This window comes from Cajanus cajan, chromosome 3, assembly GCF_000230855.2.
Source record: "Cajanus cajan strain Asha chromosome 3, NIPB_CcT2T_4, whole genome shotgun sequence".
NCBI lineage: Eukaryota > Viridiplantae > Streptophyta > Magnoliopsida > Fabales > Fabaceae > Cajanus > Cajanus cajan.
The window spans coordinates 76,547,940-76,559,551 of record NC_138519.1 but is presented as its reverse complement, the minus strand read 5'-3'; positions in this window follow the sequence as shown (position 1 = coordinate 76,559,551).

The following is an 11,612-nucleotide window of genomic DNA, read 5'->3' as shown; positions in this document are numbered from 1 at the left end:
CGATTGATATATTTCACAAAAATGACCACATAGCTGATTAAGAAACTATATTAACTAGTTACAATGGCGGTATTAATTTAATTTAAGAACTAATTTTTATTATAAGAAATATTGCATATTATGATATACAAAAAGTATTATTATAAATTTAATAAATTTATAGGTATAAATTTATTTAATATATACTTACACATATTTTTTAGTGTTGAGTTTTGATAAAATTTAATAATATATAGAGTTACTACAGTACTGTAAATTGTGATGTTTTGGTACAATCAATTTTTTATACTAATAAAAATTACGTAAAGTATGAATTTTTTGCTTTTCACTTTCATGTTTTTTTTCTTCTACACTAAATGATATGTCCTTAACAAACAAATGATTTAAGTAATTAACTTATAATTTTTTCCGAAAAATATTGGTCCAAGTGTTTCAACTTATTTTGTAGAAATCAAAAATAACTTTGAGAAGAACACAATAAGATTTTATTTGTTGAAATTGAGAGAAATTTTATAATTTTTTTTGTTTAATTTACTCCTTATAATTTGTACACAAGTGTAAAAAAAATTAATTTATCATGGCTCTTAGTATATAAAAAATATTCTTACTAAACTCAAATATATATTTCATATATATATATATATATAGCATTTTAAGAAATATATATTAAAATAAAAAATATAAACATGTTAAAATATAAACAATTCTAAATTAAATATTCAAATATTAAAAAGAAAAAACAGTTTCAAAATCCTTTAAATATATAAGGGTATCATAAAATTTCTCTAATATATATTATGTGTTATAATAACTTATACGGTTATATCTACACTTTTATATTAATATATATTGTATGCTTAATGTAGGTAAAAATAATTTTTAATAATAAATATTGTGTCATTATATAATGTATAATTACAAGATAATTTTTTTGTAATGTTTAATATTTATATATATATATATATTTTGGTAATTAGATTGAATTTTGACATCAATATAGATAAATTTTAATTTTTCATAAGAGATCTAGTCTCGAGTCTTCCGCTATCACTATGTAATTGTGTATTTCGTTAATATTATGGTCGAGTCAACTTCTTGATGTTAGGTAAGTTATTAATTCTTGTTGTAATTGGCCTCAGTTGACAAGATTCTTGGGACCACATGCACTACTACATTTTTTATTTTTGAAGGGTGCACTACTACATTTTATTCACCAGTACATTTTACTTCTTCAGTAATATTCATTTATTTATATTTATTAAAATATTATATTAAATTGAATATATAAGTTATTTTGTATTTTTTTAAATGTTACTACAGATAGAGTAAATCTTAACATTTTTTTTAATTGTTTTTAAAATTAAAGTATCACATTAAGTAAAAAATATATTATATAAAAAATATATTTTTTATATATTTAATTATTTTTCAAAATTAAAATCTCGCATCAAATAAATGAATAAAACATAAAATATATATATATAATCATAGAGTAATACTTTAGATAAATAAATTTAATATTTAATTTAGATTTGATGCTAACCAATCAAAAATATCTTCAATTTCAAAGAATATGTAGGAAGCTAGAAGTAATAAAATATAAGTGATATCAACATTTACATTAAAATTAATTAAAACTTATCAATATTATTATAATATGACAAAAAATATCATTTTAAAAAAATATTATTTAATTACGTAAAAATATTATTAAAATAATTTTAGTAACAGGGATGTTTGATAATATATTATAAAAAGATAATTAAGTAGTCTTTTAAATATTATCAAAAACTTTTTTGTTATAATGAGACTACTTACAACCTCTGTGGTCGCCACCACTTCCTTTAAAAAATATAAATTATTTTTTTGACATAATCCTTATAATGTTTTTGCAAACCTGGGAGAGATGAAACAGGAACTGCTAGTTTTTCCGTGTTCTTTTGCTGTAAAAAACTTGCGGAAGCAGGAGGAAGTGTCTTCAGTTTTTGGCCAATGCACAACTAAGTGTCTTCAGTCTTATAATGTTGTTGATTGTTCTCTCCTGAAACTGGGCCCACTCGAGACTTTATGATGAAGATCTTTTATTTTGTGGCTTTATGTCCAAGATTTTTTATTTTTTAATTATAAATTTAAATTTTCACTATTTTATTTTTAGACATCATTTAAAAGATTTTTAATCAATAGAGATAATTATATATATATATATATATATATATATATATATATATATTCTCTTTTTTGAATGGTGTGAAACTTTGTTTGTATCTCAATAATTTTTTTCTTAAACAAAAACCATGATTTACCTCCTTGTAGCGCAAAAGCTAATTCACAAATATTATTCGATAGTGGTGTATACAATTTAGTCGCATTCTAAGTACTTGTACTGTCACTCTATCATGTTAATTCACCAAGAGGATACTCCTCCATATATGAGCCTATCGTAAGGAAAACTTTCAATAAAAGGAATTTTATACTCAGATCCACCTGCTAATTTCATCATATGTGTCGAGTCAGTCATCTAGTCGAACCAATGACTTTAATACTACTTGTTATGCACCCATAGGGTTTTTACCACACACATGTCTCTACAATAATAATATATTGTCTATTTTGGACTTAAACTCTCACGACTTGATTTTAGACATCATAATGTCAACTCCATCATACTCGTTGAGTCAGTTATTTGGTCGAATTAATTGTTCTCATATCAATTATTATGCATTGAGATTTTTATCACATACATATCTTCATAATGGTAAGATATAATCTGCTTTGATTCTAAATTCTTACAATTTTTTTTAAACATTATTTAAAAAACATCTAACCAATAAAAATAATTATATATATATATATATATATAAATTTACTTCTTTTTTTTTTATAAATAACGTGAAACTTTACTTACATCCTAAAAATACTACAATCTAAAATAATGTCTAATTTTATAACCACACATGTAGGTATTTTTTTCAACATAAATTTATTTTATACTCATAATTAATCAAGATTCAAATAGTAAATAATTTGTTTATCAACCAATATCGGTTATACTTTACGCCCAAGGTATATTGTACACTTCCTCAGAACACTAGGGAGTAGGGAACCGCAGCAGACAAAATAATAAGACATTTTCTTAGATTCAAATCGCGGAACAATTTTACTGCATGTCACTGGGAAATGGTCAAATCAATTCTGATCATCGTCCATCCATCAGACTCTACAAAATGGTGAGGACTTAAATCATGAACGTAAACAAATATCAGAAGCAACTACAATCATATATTGCGTTGCATATCATCATCATCACCATCCATCCATCATCTCTATATACACTTCATGCATGTCATCATCCGCAGTCACTTTCTTACCATAAATATCCACTCACTTCCACACCCTCCCCTGTTTTTCTGGTTCATATATACTAATAAATTCTAAGCGTTAATGGCAGAGATTTTCTTGCACTCGATTAATTTCTCCTCTGACATGATATGATATGGTATAATTGATTAAAAAAAATAATTATGTCCTTTAATTATGTTGTAATAATTTTCAGATAGTTGAAGATCAACTGCAAATAATTCCCATCGGGTCTTGTTAACAGTTGCTTTTAACACACTACCTAATTATGGAAGAACGTTTTATTGAAAATTAAAATAAACGTATGAAACTACATTAGAAAATGCATAGATTCATTTTTTTTAATAAAAACTTTCTATTTATGATACCTTAACTTAGGTACTTAGATATTATTTATTTTTATTTTTATTTTTATTTTACAAGTCAACCTTATAGAATTGAATTAGACTTAAATTATTATTTAAAGACTATTTTTTTGGACGCCAAAAAAGATTTAGACATATTATGAAGGAAAAGGTATAAGGAATACCTAACTTACTACATCCAAATCTAAGATGAAGATTAAGTAATTATATAGCTAACTTATATATTTTTATTGCATCCTAAAAACCCAACTATTATAATTAATATGTAGACTTGTTATGAATGATCGGTGCCTTTGATCAAATATAGATCAGAATTGATGCCAACATTGAGGAAAAGAATAATTAAGACCAAACTTTTGCAACATGTGAAGCCATGATCAAGAATAGAATATAATTTGTTTCAAGTCAAATTATTCATTTTTCAATACACCGATTTCTATGCTTCCATAATCTTACCAATTAAGACTATATCAAAATTTATTTTAACAATTATTATTAGCTTTATATTATTAGGTTACTATTGAATTATTAAAGTATATTTAATCTGCAAATTTTATTTTTAAAATATACATTTTTGTTAATATAAGTGGAAAAGTGACTCGTACTTTATGGACTGTTTTTATATATATTGAATTAGGTTCAAATTCACGTGAAAAAAAAAATCAGCCTTAAAAAAACGTTAGTACATTCTTTGAAAGATTAATTTTCCGTTTAAAAAGAAAGAAATTAACGGAGAAAGAGAGAAAGGAAAGTGTAGAAATGCATGCATGGGGTGGAGGGTCCTTTACCTTAAGTACAAGAGGCCCACACTAGGACGAGGCAGAGTTAGTGTCTATTATGTAATTCAACACCAGTAGTACGTACCACACTACTGAGATTCCACACAAGTGATTAAAATCCAACGCTTTCACCCTCCCTCTGATGGGATCGATTTGATTTCTTTTGGCATGAACACGACTACCTAAAAATTCTTCATTATATAATTCACACTGATGTAGCAGCCAGCCAGAGCTGACGCATAGGTTACCCTGCTTGTCCATTGGCTCATTCTTACAAACACGTAAATCACCTCCTCCTACTACAAACTTACATGTGGATAAATTGGTGCACTGCACCCTAACCTGCACCATATATCCCAAACAAACACATTCCATGATACTTTTTTCCAACCACAAAATGTTACTCCATTATTTTGGAACTTTGTTTTCTTATGGCTAGCCAGCTAATTCATTCCAACTTTACACCCATTATATGTTGTTACAACTTGCCACTGAGTCTGAATTAATGCATTGTACGATGCTGGCATTGCCATGTTACTGTAAAGTCAAAACATAATGAAATGTACTGCCACCAAGTTATTACTAAGCTTCCTATAATCATATGAATTTAACCAAAGACCTTGAATCTCTTTGTTTACATAATTATAGCAAAGTTAGCATTTGTATGTGTTTATTATGCTGCTGTCTGAATTTGGTTAGTTGCAACATTAATGTATACTATTTCATGATTATTACTATTACACAGACACATGTACTCTTAATTCAATGTAGAGATGGCGTGTACAAATATACATACAAGTAAGGGCAGCTTAAATAAGGGAATACGATGAGTAGGGGCCAGACATTGGAGTTTTCCGGTTGGAGTAAGCTACAGATGCAATGGAAATTAGGATATGATGTATTGTGTTCAGAATTAATGTAGACATCTCTGCGTATAGCTAGGTTCTTGTGCTCAGCGAAATTTCTGGGTTTACGTTTGTTTGATGTATCTTTTCACATATATAGTTGTCTAAGCATAAGTGCCATGCCCAATGAAGTAGACTAGGGATCAGGATCACTCACTGCTTATTCTAAAACCTCACGCTAATGTTATATATACATCATAAATCAAAGTTAAAAGAGTTTTCTTATAGTCCAATCATATATGTATGGAAGTTTTCTTTTTCCCTACACTAATTCATATTTCGGTCAACTGCTATGTTGTACTCAATATTTTCTGCTCTCTCTAAAGGGTGACATGAAAGAAATAGCTATTGTGAGTATCTCTTTTCCAAAGATTTTTTTACAGCAACGGTTCAATATATTTAGTTAATAACTATATTCTAGCTTGAATTACAAAGTGTCTCTGTTGAAAGAAGTACAAGTTTTATTTGGGGGAGTTTACACATAATCACTGTAACATAAACATTTGATGTTGACATATATATATATATATATATATATATATATATATATATATATATGAAACTTTATTATACAATAGTGATACAATAGTAACCAAAAAGTGCAGTTACGCAATTAATCAAGATAAAAGTACATTTTTTGCTTTCATATGTAAATATAAATTTGTTATACCTTTCAAAAATAGTCTATGAGAAACTGTTATTTAAAATATTCTTACAAATAATTGCACGATTATTATGAATAATGGAAAGTGTAGGATCATATTTTGGTGGAGCCCAGCACTTAGTTATCAAAGGTGGTGTGTGTGAAGTGATTAAAAACAATTTGTGTAGCTTCGTAACTGTAGATTAATTTGTCTAAAAGTCAAATTGACAGTTACATTTGAATGGAATCCACTGACGAGAGTAAAATGAATTCACATCGTAGAGTCACTTCCAAAAATGATTGATGAGTTAACTACATATGATTCACAAATGAAAATGGTGATGGAGAGATTGCAAGGTGAATGTAGGAGTTGTTTGTTTTGTGTAGATAAAGAAGGGAGTCCTATATATCTAGGGTACAAGGAGAAGAAGAAGAAGCTCAAGTAGTTTTGTAACAAATAAAGAGTGATGAAGCCTGGAGTGTCACTCGATCTAATTGAGCATTCTAGAAGAGAACTTTGGCTTTTTACACTGTCACTTGAGTTGTGTGCATGTGATGATGATGGAGAACCATCCCAGTCAGGGCGTTTCTTTTTTCTTTCTTATAGCAATAATTTTCTAAAGCAAAAAGCTGTTTGAGTGTTTGACATGACAGCCCAGTAAATAGGTGGATATATTAAACTGTTTAACCTTTAATTAAGGAGAAAAATAACCTTTAGGAGCCTCGAATGACATCAGGGCGTTCTTACTTTAAGTTTTTCTTTTTTTATAAATATTTTATATTAATTGATATTTAATTTTTCAATATTTTATAATTTTAAAGACATTTTTTGATTTTTAAAAATTATTTCAAAAGATTTATCTCTAAAACATATATAAATATAATTATTTTTTTTAAGATTCATCTCTAAAATGTTTTTATTGTTTTCAAAAAGTATTATTATTAATTTAACAAAAAATTTGCTTTAAAATTTACCTTAAATATAATATGTTGAATTAATCTTGAGTGACATGTCCTGAAATATAAGAAGCCGACTTAATATTTTTAAGTTGAATTTTCATATATTATATTCGTGAAAAAAGAAAGGACAAAGATGTAAAATTCACACATGTAAGTTCTTTCCAAAAAAAACTATGAGAAAAGAAAAGAGGAAAATATTAAAAATAATTCTAAATTTCACTATAGTTATTGTTGGGATGCAAACAATAAGAGGATGTACATGGGTTTATATACACACAATTGTCTTCATTAGTCGAGAGGCCTTTTGGGTGATCTCCAAAAGTAAATCTGTGAGGGCTTGGGCCCAAAACGGACAATATCTCACCAATGTGGAGACATGTGTATATGTGTGGTAACCTCCGATGCACAACAAGTGGTGACCGGCTCGACGAGTATGATGGCTGGCAGGTGATCCAAGTTTAGAATCCCTTGTGTCGAAAGTCTTCCTAACGGTGGGTCCATGTGGAAGAGAGACTTCCTAGTAACATGGAGGGTTAGGAGGCGTGTCTCGCTGTCATGAGGAAGGTCATGATGGAGCGGCCATTGTCATGAGGGAAGTCATTATAGAGCGGCGATGCAAGTACTCTGAGTGCGAGTGAGCTCTATGGGGCCACCATCGGATAATACCGGTGGGTCCATATGGAAGAGAGGTTTTCTAGTATGGAGGGTTAGGAGACGTGTCCCGCTGTCATGAGGGAGGTCATGATGGAGCGGCGGTGCAAGCACTCTGAACGTGAGTGAGCTTTGTGGGGCCACCATAGGATAATACTCGTAATTTCTACCGTAAGGGAGGTAAACCGTGGTCCTTTGTTTGAGGGGAGAATTGTTGGGATGCAAACAAAGTCAACAAGAGGATGAACATGAATTTATATACACACAATTGTCTCCATTGGTCGAGAGACCTTTTTGGTGATGTCTAAAAGTAAATCTGTGAGGATTTGGACCCAAAACGGATAATATCTCACTAATATGGAGACATATGTATATGTATGATAACTCCTCCCAATACACAACAGTTATAGTCAAAGACAACTTGGAGTTTACAAATTTGATTTTGTAAGGTTTAATTATAGACATGAACATATTTTTCTTTTAACTTTGAGAAAACAAGTGTTATATTTTATATATCCATTAAATAATAATATAATCTTTTTTTTTTCCTTCTTATTCAATTCCTTATCCAAGTCCAAACAAAAAACTTTAGAAAGCTTGGGAAAAGACTGCAATATAGTTTGTGATTAATTTATGACTATGAGGCAGACATATTACGCACTCTTGTTGCAAAATGGCCAACAATAAGGACTCATTTGTCACTAAGCGCATTTCCATAATAATGGTTTATCAGTCGTTAAATTCTTGTTTGTCTGTATGTGACTAGACTGCTGACGTATATTCTTGTCAACATGCGCCTTGCAACTATTAAACTATGGCTTAGATATACTGTACATAAACATATCTCTAAACTCATATTTTACTCATTTACATTAGATCATCGGTGGATATATATATATAAATTATTTTACATTAGATATGTAAAATAGGACAAGTTAGATCGCACGGCTAATACTTATAAGTAGGTTGGCTCCTTTTTTATTCAAATTTTTTTGCGATCATTTATTTTGTAGTTTTACTTAATCAATTGAAAAAAAATTTATATTGACTAGAAATATAGCTAACAAATATCGTATAAGTAAGGATAAATTTATCATATAAATTAGTTTTTAAAATTAAGTTATGGTTAAACTCACTTTTTAAAATAATATTAATGTCTATTCAAATGATTATTGATTGTTGAGCTTATTAGTGTGTGTATAAGTAGTAAGTTATTTTTATTTAAAAATTAATTTTGTAAGATCAAGTTATGCTAAAATTCATATTCTGAGTCTTAAAAGAGACATTGCCATTTATATACCAACAAACTCAATAGTATTATCTATGAAAGAATGTATTGAAAAAAATTCAAGTCATATATTAATTAGAGATAAGACTAACAAAAAACATATAAGTGGGGGATAATTTTTACCTTATAAGACCTTACTTGAAAGAGCTAATAAACAATTTATTTTGTACTTATCTTATTCTATAAGTATTTATTAACATGTTTAATTTTGGTAAGTTCTATACTATAACTTATTGTTTAACTTATGGGAGATCCCATTACCAATGCAAATGATTATATTTTATTTTTTATTCATTAAAAATTAATTTTATATTCTTTTTCATTAACCCTTATGGAGGTTTTCATTTGTTTCTCTAAAAGTTTTTCTGCCTTTTTTTTGTCCAAAATTTTTTCTATCTCTCTTTCTTCCAAAATCCACATTTTCCCTATTATGAAAAAAAAATCCTATAACTTTTTTTTCTTCTAAAATAACACATCTACTTTATTCGAAATCTCTCTATCAAATGTAAGTAACATTTTTTTTTCTATTGTGAGTTTCAGTTACTACTTTACAACTTATTATATTTATCCATTACATGATTTTTATTATAAAAATCAAAATTTAAATACTAATATTTATTGAATTAATTAATATTAGGGCTTAGTCTTTAAATTTTAAGGTCTTGAATTTAGTTCATTTTCAATATTAATTTTTATTATTTAAAAATTTAAGGATAAAATAGTCAAAAAATTATATACATGAAAATAAAATATCTTTTTTATAAAAGGTATAGATATACTAAAATTAGGAGAATGGTGACTAATGATTATTTTTTTAATATTATTACGATATACAATGTCATTTTTAAAACTTATTTAGTTACTTTTTAAATTTATATTTTTTATTTGGCAATCAAGATTTAAGTTGTAATTTCTAAAAATTTTAAAATTATACAACATTTACAAGTGTTTAAATAATAATAAATCCACACATACTTTAAAATTATATGTATTTTTCAACATATATATTCAAATGTAACAAGTTATTGAATTTTAAACATTTATAATGAGTTTTAATTACATAAAAATTTATTAAATAAGATCGTAATTAAATCATTTATCTAAACAAACCTTAAAGTAATTTTGTAAGATTGGATTAAGTCCAAATTACTTTTTAGAATGATTTGTTGACTTGTCGAATAAAGTTAAATTAACTCAATTCTTGTTAAGATATTTTTTTGGGAGTCTAGTCCAATCCAACGAACAATTGAGTATTAAATCAACGCATTAAATATAAAAACTAATTTTTCTCAAAAAAAATTTAACAAATATCAAATAAGTAAACATCTTTTAAGTTAATCCTTTTGAATTTCTAAAATCAAGAATTCAAATTTCAACCCCTTTATTAAATAATGTAAGTTCTTCGTCACTCGAATAACTCAAATTAGTACATGGTACACTTATTAAATTAACTCATACAGCAAAAATTATACAAATTACCCATATGTTCCCCACCATTCCTTTGTCTCACGCATTATAATTGCCAACTTAAGTAGGACCGCAAACTAATCACTTGTTTAGGGAGTATCACACTTATTGTTCATATTTTCCTAAATATTATTAGGTACATAAAAACATCACAAAAAATATATATTATTTAGTGTGATTAGTCAGCCATTTTTATATATTTGAAGATATAAAAATTATTTTAAATATCGCAGTTTAACTTTAGACGAGCATATAAAGTTATGCATAGATCCTCTCACACTATACTTTTTGTACAAACAAAACTATAACTTAATCCTCCAGCACATTATTACAAGGTTGCTTTTATGCAGATAAAGTTACAAACCATGATTCAGGCAACCTTTGACGGCAAAGTTACAATATATTTCAATCCATCACAATTTTCTCTGTCTCAAACAAATCTCACTAACAAGTTATTACTCATCACAAGCTCTTGATTGACTACCAATTATCCACATATTAATTCTAAATTCTTTTTTTCTCTCAATTATTTCTTATTAAAACATGTACTATTTTTCTTTGTAAGCGAAAATCTCATTGAAAAGAGACGGGAATGGAATGAATGAAGCACAAGATATGCTCATTATCCACACCCAAAAATAAGACAAGTACACAAGCATTATGTACTATATTGCACGAAGCAAATGCATAATTCATAAACTAGATTATATAACAATTAATAAGGAACACTTTCAAAAGATAATTGAAAACTAAAAATTAAGGAACAAAAATAGTATATTCTCTTTTCTTCTTGCATTTCCTTTTGTAGATTGAGGGTGGTTGGCAGTTGTGCAACGCTATCCATCACATCTTTCATTGACAAAATTGAAGAGTCACTAAATAACTCCAAGGTTTAGGAATCTAACTTTTCCTTTATTCATGTGTACGTACACAAGGCCTTTAAGGTTCATATAATAAATGCTATTCAAAGTGATTTTTTTTATTATTGTATTCAAATGAAATTAAATAATTTAAAATTATTTTACAATAAATTTATTAAACATAAAGTTATTGAAATTATAATAGATTACATATAATTAATTATTAAAAATTTAAATGATGTTTTTTAAACATATTCTTTTAGAGACCATTGAATAGGTGAGATCAAAAAATTGCTTGTGATTTAGATATGTGCAATCAAATAAAATTGTCTGTGAT